At 35.5% G+C, this 21405-nt stretch overlaps 1 long non-coding RNA gene across 3 annotated transcripts in view; it reads right to left on the reverse strand.

The window, feature by feature from the left end:
* Positions 1-8043: 8043 nt before the first annotated feature.
* LOC136305013 (uncharacterized) overlaps positions 8044-21405 on the reverse strand; it is a 57997-nt gene continuing 44635 nt past the window's right edge. Inside the window, exon 3 of one of the 3 annotated variants that reach the window (XR_010724977.1) lies at positions 8044-8425. This is a non-coding gene — a long non-coding RNA (uncharacterized lncRNA). Of the gene's footprint in view, positions 8426-13286; positions 15289-20850; positions 21116-21405 lie in introns of those variants that run through there. The other 2 variants (XR_010724971.1, XR_010724978.1) reach the window with 2 other exon arrangements.

Raw genomic sequence — 21405 nt, forward strand, 5'->3', positions numbered from 1 at the left:
GTGCAATCTACCCCACTGTCCACGTATGTTAACTTGCACACTAGCACATGACACACCCTACACTGACATAAATAAGCCACAGCCAGGATGGAACATACCTCCCCTGTTCAGTGACTTAAAAAAAACAAAAACAAACCAAAAAAAACCCAAAACACCATCCCCACACACACACAAAAAAACCAAACCAAACAAAAAAACCTTCACAGAAAGACAACAAAAAAATTAAAAAAAAAACCAACCAAAAAACCCAAAACAAACCCTGAAATCCCCACTTCCATCTGAAAGTGAGAATATTATTTTTAAGAAATTTAATAGATACTTCCAAAATGCATTGAATCCATTGCTTTTTTTTTCCACTGCATTGAGCACCTGAGGTTTTTAGCCATCATAGACATTTTTGTATGTATATGAGGAGGCTTTGAATGTCATTTGTGAAAGACTTTCTATAATGTTTGTTATTCTACTATTAGAGTCTCCTTTGCTTGGTGTTCAAAATTCATTAAAACCATAAAGCACTGAACTAACTTGCATTTGACAGTTCATTCAAAATAATGTAGTATGACACCTTATATCACATATGTAGGGAAAAGCACAAATTATGCATCCCAGCAATTTTATGAATTATCCACACCAGTAATTTTGTACACCTGAATGCATCCCCAAAAGAATATGTGAAACCATTTCAGCTTTTCAGATCTTCTCTTGCTAATCTTTGAAATAGGCTTTGCTGGCACTTGTTCATTGCTCCCTAAATATACAGGCATAAAGCTGGAGTCAGAATCACTACACACACTGAGTACAGATAATGCAGATATTAAACACAAATATTCATATGGAGTTCCAATCTCTTCTCTGCTCATAAACTCTCACAGGAAATAGAACCAGTAGCAACATAATACATATGAAACATAGCTACATAGAATCTCAATTATTTAAAGATTAACTCTTTAAAAAGTTACTACAATTAAATTTGCAACATGGCATACAAACACCTGACAGGGCAGAAAAGAAATTTCCTTTTCTAATCACAGACACAACCTCAATTCTGTGAGTACAATTCATCTTCCACTTGAAATCTCCTTTTAAGTCTAGAATTAAAAGGAACAGATGAAAGAGTCTATCCCATCAACCTTTTCCCACCCTGAACATTACCTAGGCCACAGTAGGTAAACGGAAGGAGGTAGTATTTCACCCAATTAATTTCACAGCATGAATATCAGAAAGTGGGTCATAGTAGCTGAGTAGTAATTCTGCATTCTCTTAATTTTAATGAAAAAATAACAAGAATTGACACAGTTCAGTACTTCTCAATATGACTGGCATCTAAGCATAGATTGTGCATGTCTTTCATTAAATATAAGGTTAATTGCTAACAAAGTATTGTTTTCTTTCTGCTGTATGACAGTCCCACACCAGAAAGAGTGTGTGACCACTAAGTGTATGATGAGAAGACATGTTGGAAGCTTCTGTTAAAATATTACAAAGAATTATCAGTAAAGGTATTTGGTTGATTCTTCTTGATACTGTCAAAGGTACAGAACATTTTTTCTGACATTACTGGAGAACCTACATTATCATGCTGGTGCACTAAAAAAGTCAGAATCCATTGAAAGGGTGCAAAGCAGTGATGAGAAAATGAAGATAACAGACACAAAACTGAAAGGAAAGAGGTCTGGACTGGATACAAGAAAAAGCTTTCCCCCATGAAGGCGATCAAGCTTTTGAGATGTTTATTCAGACAAGTTGTGCAGACTGAGGCTGGACGTTCCCAAGAAGTGACTGGAAGGCTTGTCTGACCTGGTGGCTGACCCTGTTTTGAACAATGACCTCTCTCAGGGCTGTTCCAACCTGAATAATTCCACGTTCCTATAACTGTCCACTCTGCCTACAAGCTGGTGATGTCATCATGCTCCCACCTGGAGCATAATTTGGTTCCTCACCAAAAACAAGGCAGCTGCTGGGTACCCAGAAGTGCTGCCAAATGTGTGTGTGTATGTGTACACAAACACACACACACACTCTCTTCTGCTGTAATACTGCCTGATGCAACAAGGATTTCCTCAAAAACCCAGTGGTACTGGGTACCATGCCCTTATTTATGTAACACACGTACTAAAGTACCCAGGATTTAATTTGAACAGAAGGACTGTCTACAGATGTCTTGTCACTCATCTGTGTGTTGATATTACCGGGGGGTGGGGGGGGGATTTAAATATTAAGACAACATCAATAATGCATTAATGTATTTCAGAAGGAGATTTCCTTTCATGTGGTGACTTCACACTGATCTGGTAGACTGAAAGAATACAAGGATAAGACTTTTAAGCTGTTTGATGGAACACTTTAAACTATGCCAAATCTCCACCACCTTTAACCAAAGTAATTAAGTAGCTTAGTCTGCAGACTGGAATCAGTGAAAAATGTGTGTCAGGATACTATTAATTAAGTGGAATCTTGATGAAACCCATACTGAATTGGCAGATTGGCAATAAAATAATTTTTTTTAAAAAAAACTATATAGAATATGTACTAGTGACAATTTCAGAAATAGATATATAGAAGTAATTGGTGATCTGTTCTCTCATTTTTCACAACTCACTTTTTCATATCCAAGTCTTTCCTGCTTTTAGCTTGGGTGATCAAGATTACTTTGTTACTACCGGGAACTTCACTGCTATCTTCTCTGAATTTTTATTCTTATACTTTTACACTACATTGTGTTTCCTCTCAGATAAAAGACCTTTCTTTGTTGTTTCCCCACCCTTCTTTATCCCTCACTGCATTTACAAGGAGAGAAAGCACTTTCTCTGTTGATACAATTACAATTACCTCTGGCAACTCCCCAGTCTGAACTGATTTAGTTTCACTACTGTGTTCTATAAAAGCAAAAAGCCTTCATCCAATAATCAAGTACCTTTTAAAATGAGCTCTTTACTGAGGAAGTTTCCTCCTGGTTTCAGAGCCTATCAGGAAATTTCAGCTTATAAAGTTGTGGTTTATACAAAGAGGTCAGGAAACTTCTCAAACACGACTTGTTGAGAAGGTCCTCCTGAGTCATGTTGTAAAATCTGACCTACCCTGCAAGTCAATCTTGGTATAAGCTTATGGAAACTTAGCTGGGGAAAAAAGAATCTCACTTTCAGTGAGGCTCTTCATTTCAGATGGTGGATTTCAGCATTCATTATTGGGTAATCAAAGAGCTGAACTCATGCTGGATTCTTATCTTACTCGTCTTCGAATCCACAAGTCTTCTTCATTGCTGACTCTATTCCTTAAAAATAGAGCCAGGTGAAGGCCAGGGGAATATTTATGACATGTAGGATAGATTAAAACACATTAGCTTGTTTATGAATCTTCAACAGTTATTTTCCACATTGCTGATTTTCAGAAGATAAACTCAGCATGAAATTATATTAAATTCAAGATAATTCAATCTCTAGATGTGGAAAACTACAAGACATCTATCACCCTGTGATTCTTTCAGTGCCCTGAGAAGAGTGGCTCAAACTACCAGAGGAGTAAATCTGCATCTCTAAACAGTGCCCTTGATCAACTATTTTTGTATTAATTCTGAGACCTGTAGTAAGAAGTGATGCAAAACTTTTCTCTGTGCTCTCTGCTGAATGTGACTTTTATGTGGTTAAAAAGGACAACTTTTAGTACAGTCAACATGCATTTTTTCTATTCCTATCTCATGTCAATTTTTAAATACTATTTAGTCTAATCAAAGAACTTCTCAAAGAACAAAAAATGTATCAACAAAAATAAAGGATCATAAACGTAGCATCACTGCATGTGAAAGCAAAATCACAACATAAAAAAATAAGTCTTTTGAAATAATATCTTACCTACTTGGAACCAATCACTTTATCTATTTGTTCTAAGTACTAATCCCTTGATTATGGGAGAAATTTCTCTATGCCAGACACTGGCACAAAACTCACAGATCTTCTTTTGCCGTTATAAAATTTAGTAATATGCATTCATCATCTCACTTCTTGAGCTGGCCTCATGCTACAGCTGGGTAGTTTCAGCAAACAGTTCAGTTTTAGTTTAGTTTTGGTAAACAGTAACTCCCAGCTTTTAAAAATATTTTTAAAAACATCTCTATTCTTTATTCTTGCAGTAATTGAGAGGGTACAGAATTTATTATTCTGAATTCATATGAATTCAGATAAACTCACTAATAAAATAATTTCTGAGAAAAATTAGAAGCACATATCTTCCACACTTACCTGAAAACACAGTAGCTGCCTGAGCTACTGATGTGTTTTGATATGAAAGTATTAAAAAGATGGAGTGACTATAGTGACTTCTGAGAAAGACTCAGTGGCTGTCTGACATGTTTGAATTTCACTGTAAGTGCTAAAAAAATCTCCCTGAATGGCCCATGGGAGGTTAATTCATGTCACCAGGCATGTTACCACACAGCTGAATCCTTTGGTCGAATGTTCTTTTTACTTCTCTTTTCTCTTAGAAAGGAAATGTGTTATTCCTGGGGCTCCTTTCTCCTTTTCTCTCGCCTTTAGGCTACAGTTCTACTTCTCACATTAGGTCTCGAGTTCTCAGGCTGCTCACTCTAAAATTTTAACAGCCAGTGAGCATGTGCCTCAAATATTGCTATAAGAATACAACTTGTAGGATTTCTACCTTTTATTCTCTCTTCTCTCTGTTACTGCCTTTCTTTAATTTCACAGATGTGTTTACTGAAAGCCTCTCGGCTGTTTAGCAATTTCCCTCACCCTTAACAAGTAATCACCAAAATGCATGAGTTTTCTCATCGCCCTCTGAGTTCAGAGAGAAGGGCTCCACAGTAAAAGGAATCTGCTCTTCCTTTCAGTGCTCACTGTGTCAAAGAGTTGGACACAGCAAGAGCAAAAACTCTTCTCCCTCAAAATTTATTCAGCTCATATTAAAAATTAGATATTACTCGATGGGTTTTATATGGATATAAAAATTTCAGTCTTGAAAAGCTATTAACAATAGCTCAGCAAAAACAGTATTCAGTACCCCAAAAACAATGCTCAAAGCCTAAAACATTAGAGAAAAATAGCACTTGAGTTATAAAAAAATAACAGGCTGTCCGTAGTGAAAACCATCCATCCCCTTTTCAGTATCAGCATGTAAACTAGGATCACTGCTCCATTATTCACATGAGAGTTTAATATTTGATGGTTCACTTGTGCAATATAATTTTCAGAAATCAGTGAGTAATCTGGCATTTCTTATCCTTAGGTAAGGATGCTCACTGCTACAGCAAACAACTACACTGAATTATAGCCCTAACATGGAAATTACCTCTGAACCATGCTGGGGCAATGTCTTCTGTATGTGCAAATTAAAGAGGCTTTTAATAATAGAGAAATAAAATCTTTCATGCAAAAGTCTGGGTAATAAACAGTATCAAAAGCACAGCAATAATAATATGTATATTTTTACTGTGCTTGCAACACTGGATGATAACTACATCTATAATTCACAAAGCGTGTAAAAATGCAGGAGCAATAAAACACCAACATCAACATGCTGAGTCATTAATCAGAAGATAAGTTCAATTTATGAGCAGCAATTAATTCTAAAGGACTGTGATCTGTGTTGGTCCAACAATAATTCCAGGGTTAAGTCCCTGAATATTTTTAGACTCCAAAGAACTCCAAATATTTATAAAGGCAAGTATGGAAAACATTAAATTTCTACATTCTATTTCACTTCAGTGAGCCAATCTGGGGTTTATAAATATCACAGGCCTTTGATAATTCATGTGAGAAATCATGAGGAACTTTGAAAAGGTCTAAATATTTTCTGGTGTGGTTTGGAGTGTAGGATAGATTAAAAAAGCATGACATCAAGAAATAAAACATTGCTTTGGGAGAAAAATGCTTATATGTAAAATTATACAAATACTAGCTGCACGTGCTATAAATTTGGGAATTGGGAGGTGCCTGTAAAGTTGGAATGTGAAAGTTTACTTTCATGCTTGTGAAATGAATAGATTGACATTTGAATTACAAGCAGCATGTAAGATGAAGTACTTCCTATATATTGTTTCTCCATTTAAATTTAAATTAGTTCAATTAAACAATTTTAAATTAGTTACATTATTTCTAATTATTATAAACCCCATTTTTCCATCCCTTTTTTGAAGTCATTCCCTGGAGCAAATCTTGATATGATCAGGCATACCCAAACCTATTTTTGTGTACGCTCTTTTAGAAATCTTAAACCAGCAATGTAATTTAAAAAACTGGAGCATAAAACAAAATTTAAAATTACATTTGAAAATCAAATATTCTGTTTATCTTTTCTAGGTACCATGCAGAAAAAAATCCACCAAATTATTAAATTGGCAACTGCATATATTCTAACAGGAGAGTTTTGTTCTTAGTTCTCAGTGTTCTGCCCCATGCCAAGGATTTCACAATTTTATTGTTATGGTGTTTTGTAGCAGAAAAGGCCAAGCAACTTTCAAAACAGATTATTTCAACCTCAACATTATTTTACTGTCCTTCCACAAAACTGCATTATCATACCTGATTTTTTTTTTTTTTTTTTAATTTACAGAGCTATTATAAAGCGAAATTCAACATTTGGGAAAAGTCAGCAAACTAATTTTATGTTAACATTTATTTCTTTTTATTCTTTTCTTCTCTAAATGGAAAGTGCATGCACATGCTAGAATATCTCTTCCAGTGCAAAGGGTGAAGATTGGTCATGATACCTAGCTGCAATTCTTAATTTTGTTATTTTCTATAAAACTGCGATTCTGTGATTTTATTTAAGGCAAACCCTGCTAATAAATGACTTTCTCTGATTATTTAATTCCTAGAAGAGGAGAAAAGCTGTCCCAAGAAGAAATAACTTGCAATTTAATCGTCCACTCTTTCACTACACACACATATTCTTGGAAAAAAATAGAATAAGGTAATCCAGAATTGTCCACAGAGCCTGAGACCTGGAGAAGCTTGGGGATCTGAAGAGAGTGGAAAGAATTGCTGTATCCCATATTAGAGCAAGTGATGTCAAGGCTCCTTCACAGTGTTGGTACAGTTTCTTATGTAGCATACAGGTTTCCTGGCTCAACGGAAAATGAAAACACAGGTTTTAGCCCGGAGAGTGTGGCTGGATTATTTCCTAAGAAGTCTCATGAGTATCTATATGAGAAAACAAGGATTCAATAAATTTGATCCAAAATCAGACACTCACCCATATCATTACTGTTGCCTTCTATAGCCAATGGTGACACACAGGTAGTCAAGCAATAATTCAGCCCACATCCACCTGGGCTACAAGGGTGCCCTAACTCAGATGCCCCCACTTAACATAAGCTGGAATGAATTCAGGCCCTCATAACTGCTCCCTAATTTATTTCCTTGAGCTTTACACGGCTGAGCTTTTGCTCCCGAGCCCGGTTAACTTTCAGGCACTGTGCCCAGAGGTAAAGCTCCAGGCATAACTCTCTTTCCTCTTCTGAGATCCAAGATGCTCTCACAAAGCTGCTGAAGCTTGTGACTCATGATTCGAGCTCTTCAGTAGACTCACTCTAGAATCACTTCCAAGAGGATGCAAGGGTGCTGAAGACTTCACAAAGACTTTCAAATTTCCTCATTTCTTAGAGCACCATGTTCAAAAGATGCCATGGAAATATATCATGTCTTCTCACAGCCTTTCTTACCTTGGGAAATGCTAATGAATCCCTAATATTTCCACTTTCTGCACTAGTGCTAAAAACCATCTACATAATTTGGAGCTGCTGCTAGAACAGGTTAGAAAAAGTACTCTTCTTGTAATAGATCACCTTTAGCTCTCTTATCAGCCTGACAATGGAACAGGTCTCACATTTAAAATTAAAAGACTTCTATGCAACAACAAAATAAGTGTGTCTGGTTGTACAACCTCAGACTGACTCCAACTTCAGGCAAGCACCATGGACATTTTTCCTACACTTCGGTTTCCCTAGAAAGAAAACAGGAGCATGCAGATTACAGCACAGCCATATAACACTTGGCCTCAACCCTTCATTTGGATAATTACACGACTAATAGGTGCAAGATACACAACAGCATATCCACTGTTTAGTCTAGAGGCAGACCAGTTGCCAGAAGAGAATTAGCAGAGGATAGGATTTATCTGACCAAAGGTAAACCCACAGTCTTTAGTTTAGTTGAGGGAGAAAACAGACAACTAGAGAATGTGTGCACCCAAGAGTGCACCTAGAATGCCTCAACTCTACTCTGAATTGTCTCACTTTATTGGCTGGTAAATTACGTAGAGCCTCGTGGATCAGTTCAGATGTAAGCATCTACACCATTACATATACTTGTCTGTGATGCTGGTTTGAAGGATGAGGATCATCAAGTGTCAGCACAGAGATGAAAAATCTGCATATTTGACGGGTCCAAACAATTTACTGCAATCTTGCATTGTGCTACAAAAGACAATGAGATTTCTTGGTTAAGATGTTACTCAAAAATGTTATTTTTTCCCCCCAAATATTTTGATATTTGTTAAGTTTGTAGATAAAAGTTACAGTGCTGTTAGGCCACTGTTTTTGAGCAGCTACATTCAGAGTTCTGTATAGCACCAGTACTGAAGCTTAATTATTGGCAAACCCTTATTGTCTTTTTCTCCTAAAATCTGTAAAAAATATTAATAAATATACAAAAAATGAAACAACATAGGACAATTTTCTGTTGTATTATTTTAAGATTGCCACAATACACTGTACCCTCAAAGTATGTGAACTTCTTTTCCCTCAGGTACAATATTATTTCTTCCCTTACACAGAAATGGAAAGTATAGGGAACTACCACCCATAAGACCCCGACTGCACAGATAAACTGAGAAATGGAAGATCTCATTTTTAAAGAATATTTCACACCTTAAACTTATTTTGTGGTGAAAAATGTGATTATACGTAATTCTAATGGCAAGTGCCCAGACCTGATGGAAAATATGTTCATGGAAATCAAATTAGATAAGCCACAGAATGGGATGTGGATTATTAATGCCTATGAGTTGCCAATTTGAGGTCTTTTGTGCAGCAGCACTTGGGATACCTGTGGCAAATGCATGGATGGGCTCCAGTTTTCTGTGGTTGCACAGGACATGAGAGAGGCATGGTAAAGTCAACAGGTTTTTTATATTATCCTGACTGCAGTTCAGGAGCACTGTGCACTCAAAGATGGGGGATATATTGCAGAAAAAGATACTGTTCCATAAGCCATAAATACAAAAAAGCATATCCTTCTCTCCTCTTACATTCTCCCAACATGATATTCCCAGCTCTTTATGAAATACCCTCTGAAATCCTTTCAGTGGTGACTCATTCCTGCTGCACTCTGTCTGCACGGCCCAATTCTCATGTGAATGCCTCATCCCTTCAAATTCCCTTTTCCTGTTACATCCAAAAAAATTGGTGAACAGATTCCAAGACTGGTGAAGGAAGAAGAATTAAAGGAAAATGAGAGAAGAGCAGCAAAAATTATTAGCCTGCAGATGTACACTACTATCAGATAAGCTAAATCACACGCAAAATATCAAAGTGCACAGTGACATGCCTGCAGCAGGAGTTTTGATAGCATGGACACAGAGATGATAGCATGAGATGCTAGCCCATGTCGTGCTAAACAGGATAACGACATGAATAAACAGGTTTTGAGCACAGATGTACTCAACTGACACAGCATATTCTATTTTCCTAATCCTTTAATACAACCATCCTCTGACATCTCCACATTGATTCCAACAGATTGGCTCTTCCATACAGCACCTCCTTCCTGGAAATTTATTTGGCATCACCTTAGGAACACAAAAGATTGGGTAATCTTCCTCATCACTACTAGAAAATCCAACTCCTACTCTTCAGAAGCAATGATCATAGGATTGACAAGATTTTCTTTTTCTAATCTAAGAACACAAAGTCTTTTTCCAAATTCCACCAATATATCAAATACAACATCAGCTGCTGAACATGAGAATTCCTGGGCATGAACAACTGGAGTACATTTAAAGTAAATTTTCTAAGAACTGACAAGAAGACATCATGTAAGCCCCATGGCCAATTTTAAGTCCTTGCTCCAAAGTGTTAAGGACTTATAGGCAAAGGTAAAAGAGTCCTTTTATCTGAACTTTGTTTGGGAAACAAAGAAACTACAAGCCACACAAAAGCCAACAACCCTGAACCACTTCTCCTACATTAAATAAATATGAATTTGGTTCATCTGAAAACATAGAAAATTGCAACCTAAATGACTAAGCTAGTCGAATGATAGGTCCTAGTAAGTGGAGATATCACTATAGTGGAGTTCATTATTTTATTTATTAATGAAGACTGAAATAAACTTTCAAAGTGATGGAGAACTTTACTGTACGGTTGGAACTTAATAGGAAAAAAAAATAAAGCAAAAGATATTTGCATTTGATAAACATATCTTGCTGCTCCTGCATATTTTAGTGACAAACGGGCTAAAAAAAAAGAATAAATATTTCTGTAGATAAATGTGAGATAAAGCAAACACAAGGAATTATACACAAGGTAAGAATGCAGAATTCTGCAGTGAAAATGAAGCAAACCATTGTTTTACAGCTGGGAAATGAAACAGGATGCACATCAATGAGGCTGAATGGAGTCATTAAAATAGGAGGCAAGCCAAAGGCTTCAACTGAAGATGACTCAGGCCACTTTTCATCATTTTGGCAGAATTCAATTAATTTACAAGTTTTAGTAGTGACTGTCAGTGTCCTGTGGCCTTTCAGGGGAATTTTTTTACTTTGTTAGAATTGTATTAAAATACTGCTTATGTTTAGTTACTTGCATGAATGTTTATGCCACCAACCATCAGAATAAGGATTTTACACAACTGGCCAGAATGGAGCAGTTTTACTGCAGATCTTCCTTCAGATTCAAAGAACAGGGGAAAAATGTGCTTTTATGAATTTGAAACATATTATTACTGCAGCCATGTACATCACACATTCATTTAGGTTTGGGTTTTTTTTTTTTAATTTTTTTTTAAGAGAGTAGACTAGTTGGCTTGTTTCTAGTTGTGTCAGTCTTTGTGAATAAGCCCAAAAGACTGCTCTGCAAGTGCTGATCTAGGCATTTCAGTTATTTCTTACTAGGTGACTGCAACACAGACTGATTGGAATCTCTGCAGTAATAGAAAGGTTCAATATTTAGAACAAGAGCTCAAAGTCAGACTTGACACTAACTGAATACCTTCATAAGCTACTACTGACCTCAGACCCTCCTTTTCCTCACTGTACAAAGTTTCTTTGAAATACTAGAGGATGCAGACTTCCCTGCTAAAGCACACACAACCTAAAACGTTTGAAAACCACTCTGCACATCCTTTCAAGAGCCATGGGAGACAAAATCCTTTAATAATAGAATATGGGGGGTAAAAAAAAGAAACCAGGAATCAGAAGCAAATTTCATTTACAGACTGTATTATAACTTCTAAAATGTCTACAATAGGACAAAACACCAGAGCCCTGCAAGAAAAGCAGCACTATGAAATAAAGACAGCAGACAGTGAAAGAACAGAGACTGCAATGTATAGTCAAGGTGCCAGGTTAGCTTTAAATAAGCTCACTCAGGTCCCAGAAGTAATCTAGCCACAACAGCAGGGAGCTCAGTTTGGGAAAGCTGTCTGAATGCTGGAAAGAGCTGAACCTAAGTTAACATTTTGACCTCTCCATGTAGCAAGCACTTTCAAGGACAGAGAAATTTCATTGAAAAAAAAAGAAAAAGAAAAAAAAAAAAAACCAGCTTTAAAGGAATGGAAAATAAACCAGGTAGGCAGTAATCATTGTCCTCTTCCCAGCTGTAAGTTTCATGCATCTTAGTTCAAATTCAGAATTGTTTGTGTATGTTGAACATTTTTAATCAAATTCACACAGCAGTTGTGGTCAGTATGTCAGATTGCCATGATTAACTTATGAGACCAATCCAAATTACCTTCTTCATCCCAGGTCCTAAAACAAAGTTTTAGGAGTAAGAGTAAGCCTAAGAAGCTCTTACTACTGCAACAGCTCCAACTTAAAACCAAAAGCCCTCCATGAGTGTTATTTCAGAAACAGGCCACCAAAGCACTGAAATTTAAAAGCAGATGTTACCTTCCTTGTGCTGTGGCTGAGGTAAATAAGACATCTGAAGGAAAGAAAATCACAACTATTTCAGACCGTAAATTGTAAACAAATCTAAAAATTTGCTTAGGCTATTTAGAAGCCTAAAGTTCTAACATGTTGAAACTCCAATTCTGAATCAGCACAATGCCCAGTCCTGATTTCAGAGGCAGATAAAATCCAAGGGATCTGCTCCCATTTATGAGTAAAGATGTACTTAAGAGAGGAGGCAAAAAGAGATGGTGGAAACTGATGAACAGAAGGGGTCATGGGCACCACATACTTCAAAAACATGATGCTTCATGATGTGTTACAGGTCAAACAAACAAAGAAGTGTAAGTGTGCATCAAATTTCAAAAGTTAACCTAGCCCAGACATTTTAAGCAACATACCCTCAAAGACAGCACACTTACATGGTTAAGTATCTTCAAAAAGCACAAGTGATCAGCTCTGTGCTAGGTCAGTGCCATGACCTTTAATGTGCCTTGGTGAATATAACAAAGCATATTATCTGAAACAGCATTACATATGAACAGATCATTTAAATTTTTATCTCTATTTTTAAGTGGCAGGTGGATGTAAGGAGAACTGGAAATTGTTTAATCTTACTGTAAGTACTGCATATGAATGCAATCTTGAAAGGCATAGCTGATCCATTCTGCAAAGACAGAGAAAATGGAAGAACAAAACCCCAGAAGCATCCCCTTTTTGCTTACCATAAACTACCTTTTTATTTTCATATTTTCATATATTAAAAGTGTGACCTTGGTGGTTGCCTGTGTTTCAAAATGAAGTAGGATTAAAACCTCGGTCATTTACGATCTGATTTAAAACCAAGTTCTACATAACATCGTTAAATTTTACCTTTAGGGTAATACTGGGGAGAGAATTAGAACAAAAAAATAAAAAAAAAAAAACACCCCACCACCAAAACCAAACACAAAGAAAAACTGACCCAAAATGTAATTAAAGCAATGTCTAAACATGGGAACTTAACAGCAAATGGCTAACCAGATGTGCTTCCCCGCACTTTTAAGGGTTCTTTTATCTTTGTGGTAGATATGACAATGCCTTGAGCAAAATACATTTGTAAAGGATAGGTGTTTCTTTGTTTTCATGCAGCAGAGGAAATGTGACTGACTGGTTTAGTGGTAGCTGTTAAACAAATTACATTTATTAATAATAATAATATTCAAATACTGGGAATATTCGGCATTTTATTTTAAACATTTGTATACAAAAAATTAATGTAGGAAACACGTTTAATGTGTATTAAAAATAGGAACTCACTGAAACTCACAGCACCTACCTAGCCTTCTACTGCTAAATTTATCAAATGTGAGGTATTGATTCCTCTGAATATGGGCCATATACAAGTTTTCTCCTGGGTCAAAAATAATAGGTGGCAATTATTAAACCTTTACTTTTAGAGAAAAGTAAAGGACTTTCATGAACGTTTATAAAATGCATTAAAAATGGTTGGAATAAAGAAGATGAAGCAATAGTTAGTTGCACAATGCTGTACTGATAATACCATCACAGTATAAATGCTTGGAATAAAGTTATTGTCAATCTTAGCAGTTAAGGTTGAGAAATAAGCTTAAAATAAGACTTGTTTCTTTCACCAATTTCACTTTGATTTAAAATTCAGATTAGCCAAAAGGGAGTAATTTCCTGTTTCATTTTTGCAAAAATAAGGTGGCAGACTGACAAAAGGATACTTTTTTTCTGCATATGCAGACACAGGTGCATATAAATCACCCTTTGTCAGGGCAGGAATTCTACAAATATGTTTGACACTTATTAAAATATCTAATAAAGCATCTCTAGACACCCTATTTCACAGCACTGAAAATAAATTAGCAAGTGTAGATATGTCTCCTGTAACCCCTTGAGTAGTCATAAGTGAAAACACCCTTGTAAATTGTAACATTCTTTTACTGATATGACTGAAATTAGTTTTATAATTGATGTTAAAGACATGAAATTGCTTTGAAGTATTAACAGATTGATCATCAAAATAAATATTAGAGTCAAGAGAGACTATGTAATTTTGTGCTCTACTTTTCTAACTGAGAATTATTCTCAGGATAATTGAAAAATTATGGAAAGAAACATTTATTCTTGTTAATTTTAAGATGAATAGAACAACTTATTGGGAAAATTCTATTTATATTCTCTCCAAATGCAGGCAAAGCATTTATGCCAGTGTCGCCATTAACCATATGAAACACAATCTTTACAGAAGAATTTAAGCAAATTTGTTTTTCTTAGATTCTAGTGTGCCTGTACAGTAAACTTGCCATCAAACTGGGAGTGTCACAGAGCTGTGTAAACTAGGAAAGCCTTACAACCTAAGTATATAATGCATATGAATATGCATTATAAAGGTAGGCAAAACCTGATTATGCAATTCTCATAATTGGCATATTTTTGTCTCCAAGAGGCTAAGAGCTTCAAGTAAAACTATTCACAATAGACAGAATGAACATTTACCAAAAATTTTACCAATAAAAGCTTCAGATTGTGGTCTAAATATTTACAAAATCTTCAGCTGTGGCCAACCAAGTCCATCTAGAAAAACTGATTATGTCCTCATACATACTCAAACTTTTTTATATCTTCATGATTGTAATTGAAATCTTTTTCTTCTTAAAAAGAACCCCTTAAATTTATCTTAGTGGGCAGCCTTCCCAAATCCTAATTTTGAGATCAGTTTTGGCGAATGCTCTGTCAGTGCATTCCAAACAAGTAGAGTATCAGTATATCTTGAGGACAATCACAGGCATCAGCTTCTCAAGGAAAAAATAATTTTAAAAAAGGATTAAATACCTCTGAAATTACATCCTTGAAAAGTAAAAGAAAGACAAACAAAGCAAAGCGTTCCTTCTTACACACACAGAAACAGCTCATAAAAGCACCTACCTACAGGAACAATGACAGCAGCTGTAGCATCTCACCTCTATCAGTCATAATCTAGAACAGTGCCACTTTCTATTAACCAAGCAATAGAGGAACTAAAATTACTTCTCCAAGCCACTCCGGTTGCTCCAGTGCATTTTGATGACTTAATTAGGGAGACGGTGCAGCACATGTGGTTTTGCCAGCCAGGTTCATCACAAAGGCCACATCATCAAAGCACAAGAGTTGTGTCTTCTACAGCTAGATTAAAAATAGGGATTTCTTCATTAAGTGTCTTGCAGCTGACTGTGCCTCTTGGTTTGTCTCCATCTATTCAGACAATTAAATAAAGCGTCATGCTTTATTTATTTCTTTTTAAAGGCTAATAAAGAAGCTGTGAATTGAAGTACAGCTGGCAATCTTTTTATTTATTAAGACCTCAGTGTACACAGTGACAATCTCAGGAAAGCAAGGCACGTGCTGGGATTTTTTTTCCCCTTTTTAATATATGTCCTCTTTGCAGGCACAACATTTCTCCTAACAGGAATTCGAAACCTTTGTCATCCTCTCCAGTGGGGAGAAGAGGCAGAAAAAAAAATAATCACAAAAAGCCCAAAACAATTTAAAAAAAAGACTAAACTAAATCTACCAGCCAACAGGAAAAACCTAAGGTCACACAAAAAAAGCCCACAAATGTGAAATCTGAGTACAAAAATCTGAATACTTTGAAAAAGACAGGTAAATGACATAACTGTAAAAATTAGCTGGCATATAATCAAGTCAGAAAATATTTAAAATTTGGTCAGAATGCCTGAAATTAATAAAAAAAAATAGCTGTTTGCTTTTACTTCTATCAGCAGAAAAAAATGACCAAAAAATTACATGATTTTTAGGTAGGTATATTAACTAAAAATATTATCCAAGATTTACTACATGCCTTTCATTTCCTGATAACAAAAAATTATTATCTCTTGTGTTATTAAGTAATCTCATTTGTACAGCCATAATGGAAATTATGCATGGTAATACCATACCATGGAAGCATTATAATATTTCCTGGATAACAAATACATTGTATCGCAACATAATGGGATCGAGCATTAGCCCACGACTATTACGACATTTTAAAAATATTCTACAAGGAAGAATGACATACTGCTCTGCACTTCAAAGAAAGCTGAATGCTCCAAGAGGCAAGATGACTTTCCAGTCTTAAGAGTTACTAACAGATAATTGTATGCCATTATGCATATTTACAAAGCCATATGCACATGCATACAAAAAAAGCAGTGATGAATTGAGATGATCTCAGGTGGTAGTTCTTCCTTTCTGCAAGAGGTTTAAGGATGGCCTATGCACTTTGCAGGGATAGGAGCGAAGGAAGAGGCAGATGTGAAGAAAAACTTGGTCTTTACCACAGCAGAGATTCCAGGTTTTTTCAATTTCTTAACTTTCCTTTTATTTACTCAGCCTAAATAAAACCCTTTCTTTGGAGGGTCTAGGCCAAAATGCAAGGGGTGTTTTATTTGGGGTTTGGTTTACTTTTTCAGTTCTGAACTGACAACAATTTCCTGTTTCAAGTTAATTGGATGTGCATGATAGAAGCACATCTTTCTATGTGTTCCTTGACCCCAGTAAGGCCTAAACTGTCTGCCTATGCTCCCTGAATTCAACCTTGACTTCCACAACCTACAAACTTGGTGGCACTTACAAGTGGAAGCAATACATTAAATCATCATCCCTTGATGCACATCACTTACAGATGCATTTGTCACTGTTATATTAAATTAGGATCACTAAAATGTAATTTATGGCCAAGAGTGACATTTCATAAAGCCTGTGAAAACAAAATTACCAGAGAACATGAACCAAAACACAGTATTTCTTGTCTCTCCAGCCTGTCAGCAGAACAGATCCTCCATTATTATGTTCTCTACATAGAAGTTATGTGATGGAAAGTTCAGAGATGAATTTGGGAGCCTGGTAGGTGAGCTGGATTTGAGCTGGCACTGTGCCCTTGATCTACATAAGGCTACCAGCATAGTGGGGTGCTTTAGTGAAAGCACAGTCAGCAGGGCAAGGGGGATGGACTCGCTCCTGTTGTTATTCATAAATGCACATGGAAGGAAAAGAAAAGAAAGAGTGCATCCAGTGCAGATTAAATGGCTTCCATGCGCCTTCCAACCTAATGACTGCCCAGATTCCATGGGTGTTCCTACATCTGAGCTACTCACTTCCACTCATATCTACATGTATGTATTGAACAAAGAACAGATAAATGTTCTCTTTGTTTGGACTCAGATTCACGGGCAGAAATGGAAGGTGCATGGAATTTGAGGAAGTATTTTTAAAAATCTGACTCGCTCAAATGGTATCCTTCCTTCTTCAGAGTTAATATTACTCTGGGATTTATAGCTTAGATAAAGCTGCATCTTCTCAGAGACAAAGTTTTGTTTGGATTTTTTTTTTTTTTCTTCTGCCCTTTGCCTTTATTTTCCCTGTGACCTAAAAATCAAGCCTTTAGAATGCTTACTGGCTCATAGCAGAATAGCTACCAACATCATTTTACTTTCAAATAATACAAGTTTATGAAAAAAAACCACAAAGCCTTTTTTTTCTTTTTATATGAGCTTTGCTATTGGATCTTGCAGATCTTTCTACTTGCTCATAAAAGGTGAAAACTATCCTCAAGTAACTCCCAAGTGAAGGAATTTGAATCCATATCCATCACTCTTCAAGAAGTGCCAAGATCACCTAATTTTCTTAGCTCAGTGAGTCTTCACTCTTCCTTTACATCTTCAGGATCATGAAATTTAAGCATTCAGTTCTTTTTGACTCTCAGCCTATGCCAAAAGACAGCCAGTAGATAAACTATGGGTTGGTCTCTGAGTTTAGCTGAACATTCCCTTTTTTAAACATTATTCTCAGAAAAAGACCTGCCTAACCACAAAACTAGCTAAATTCTTCACCTGAACTATTCAGTGCCTTATTCAGTCATTAACAGTTTTCTTTTGAATATTTGACTGAAAAGCCATTCAAGCACTTTAAAAGTACAGAAAAATGCCTGAAGGCACATTACAAGACTCTGGTTTTCTTTATGAAGCAGCAAAATTAAGATCTGACAGTGCTAGGAAACTTTTATTCAATATACCTTCACAGGTTGCAGAGAAATTAGAAGAATGTGGAGTTTCTTGTCAAAGTGTATCAATCAGAGATATAAATCCTAAGCATCATATTCTGAGAACAAGTTCAGTAGTGTTAGAATTGGTCAAAAACACAAATCTTGTTTTCTCTAGCCAGATGACAAAGTTTTGAGTACTAAAAACTAACACTAATTAAAAAGAAAAAAAGAAAAAAGATGATACCAAACAATTTAGTTACTTATGTTTTTGAATTATGATTGACTTGACAAAAAGTATAATGAAAGACTATTCAGATTCCATTCTTTTACACTGCCTCTAAGATGCTATAGTAAGAAATCTGAATTTATGGGAGTTTCATTACGAACAACCGTCTCCTGTTGAAAACAGGCAAACAAGGTACAATGGTGAATTTATTTCCTGTAGTGTTTCAGTAATAAGCCAGGAAGCATTAGGGATAAGGAAATTTAAAATATTACTTTCTGCCCCAAGAAAAGTCAAATCCTGAACTGATCCTCTTTAGTAAGCCACTATGACTGCCAAAGAGAGTTGTTTATTTTATGTCTTTTTACACTTACTGCCATGAATGATTTCTCAGATTTATATTTCATGATGTATGTTTTATATATATTTTGCTATGTTATATATATACATATCTCTTAAAGGAAACATAGTTTCTGGAGAAACAATGCACAGTATGTAAACCACAGAGGTCTAGAAGCTCCCGTCACAAATTTCTCGAAAATCTGAGTTCAAAAAGAGGTATTTTCCTTATCCTCTTCTCCCTAAGACCTACAGAGAATTCTATTATAAAATCTATTATACTCTATCAGGAGCATTCAAATTTTTTCTTTGTTTTCAGCATTGCTGACAAATTTGTCATGTTTTTACAAGACTTTCTTTGTGCTGGTATCTCTGTGAAGCCCAAGGATTGATGACACAACACAAGTGGCACCTGCTCCAGTTCAGATGATGAGACCTTCCACAACACCCACTGTTAAAGAACCAGGTTCCAAACCCAGACAAACTCAGCAGGAATTCTCCTGTTTTCTTTATTAGCAGCCCAAAAACTTGTAAACTTGCAGCTATTGATGTTGAAAATAAGAAAAAAAAAAATCTGTTTAAATTATTTACATCTTTTGCTGTATGTCAGATGCATAGTTTTGGGTTTTCGATGGGGTTTGTTTTTTTCTTTTTTTGACAATCTAGTAACAGGTAACTTTAAAACACTTTAAAGGCTTAACTGAAAACACAACTTAACATATACTTCTAAATATAATACAACATGCGTTAATGCCATGTTTTCTTAGATCAGCGCACTTTAAAATCAACTATCAATTTTTCAGCCTTTAAATATGCAGAGAAACTGGCAAGGAAAAAAAAATCACATCTTTCCCAGATAACATTCAAACCCTGATTAAATAAAGATGTGCCAAGGCAGAGATACTTTATGCCTCAGGAGACAGCCATAGTGGAATTGTGAGTGTATTTTATATGTGAATTAGAGGTAAGATGTAATGACATGAGATGAAAGGCTCAGCCATGATTTTAATAAAGGGGGGAGACAGTGCTTCCCTGTGGACCCCATATGCAAAATAGTGAGACTCCGCAAGAATACATGAAAAGATTCAGCAAAAACTACAATAAATGCTTGCAAGTTATAAGATGACTATTAAAATTCATCACACTTTACTGAAGCTGAATATTCCAGATATGAAGGTAAGCTCTAACACATTTTTGATAACGTTAATTTCATATGACAAACTATGTCATCAGTAAGGCTGGAATAATTTCAATTTTTACGTAAGACAGAATTTGAGACTTTGAAACCATAACATTTCATTTTTAAAGGTTTATAATAACATGATATAAAAATTCCATTTAATTTGTTATTTGAAAAACGTGTTTTTAATTGTAATAAAATATTGCAATTTAGCAGTACTATATGACAGTCATTTCAGCTGCTTAGTGCCTTTAGCAATCCTCAGGAAAAGCTCTTACCTATTGCTCTATTGATTTTTAATTTTTTTTTTTTAATGGCTACAGCAGAATTCTAAAGAATCATTATTTCATTTTCCCTCATTAAATTAAGGAAAAAGTTTGAGATTTTTCACAGTTCTCTTTTTCTACATTAAAAAAAATTAAAAGAGACATGCCTTTGTAAGGAATAGACATGAAAAGAGCAAAATGAATGGGATGAACTGCTTAAAGGGAAAAAAAAAAATCCTGCTTTATTTGATCTTTTGTGATAATCACACTCCTGGCACCCTGCCAGCAAGGCTCAGCATGCTGATGTCTGGCCAAGTACAGTAATCTCTTGGTTCAAGTCTGAGGGCTGTGATGAAAATTACAAAGCAGGGACAAAAATCAAAATGCCACCTGTGATTTATTCTGAAACTAATTTCACGGGAAAAGTAATACAATGAAAACAGTTATTTTAGTAAAGACTACAAGACTATGACTAAATTGAAACCAATGCAAGTGGATGGAGGTAGCTATCATGCAAATACATTTGGATCTGCAGGCATTCGTTTTAAAATGAGCAGTAGATGTCTTTGTGACAGGTAAATTGCTTTGAGATTATGTTTGAAGTCCGAGGTCAAACTTTTAAAATGATAATTTTAACTTACATCTTCCTTTATTCTGGAGTCTTTCTGCATTTGAAACCAAGAAAACCAGCGGGAAAAAAAAAAACAAAAACAAAAAACCCCACAAAAACAACAAAAAATTCCCAACCCAATTCATTTCCTTATTTTATTTTCTATGAACTACCATTCAAATACAGGTGAACAAGTCCTTGAGGAAACCTTTTTCCTCTCTCTTTTCATTTAGTTGTCTATATTTGAGCTAGTTGCCTAGAGATATGGGGAACAGCCACAAAACTCTGCATTCACAATATATTCAAATCAGAAATTCAGCCAGTAAAGTCTTCTAAATTATTATTCAGACTGAAAGCAGAAAAAGCAACCAGTTAAGACCAGCATGTCACTTTTTTTTTCCTATATAGTTGTTGTGTTTTCCTGAAAGGTTGTACATCATTAGCGGAACTGGGCATAGTGTGTTTAGATTTTTCTTCATAAACATTGAGAAATTATTCAGAATTATTTGAAAGCTGCTTTTAGAGATTTATTCTTAAACAAAAACTCAATAAAATAAAACATTTTGTTTCCTTTGTGTTACTAGAAAAAAAAAATCCACTATTTGCTGAAGTGATACATGTTCCCTGTTTTACCACCAC

This window comes from Chamaea fasciata, unplaced genomic scaffold (assembly GCF_029207755.1).
Source record: "Chamaea fasciata isolate MVZ Bird 193981 ecotype frontalis unplaced genomic scaffold, bChaFas1.0.hap1 SCAF_2, whole genome shotgun sequence".
NCBI classification, from domain to species: domain Eukaryota; kingdom Metazoa; phylum Chordata; class Aves; order Passeriformes; family Sylviidae; genus Chamaea; species Chamaea fasciata.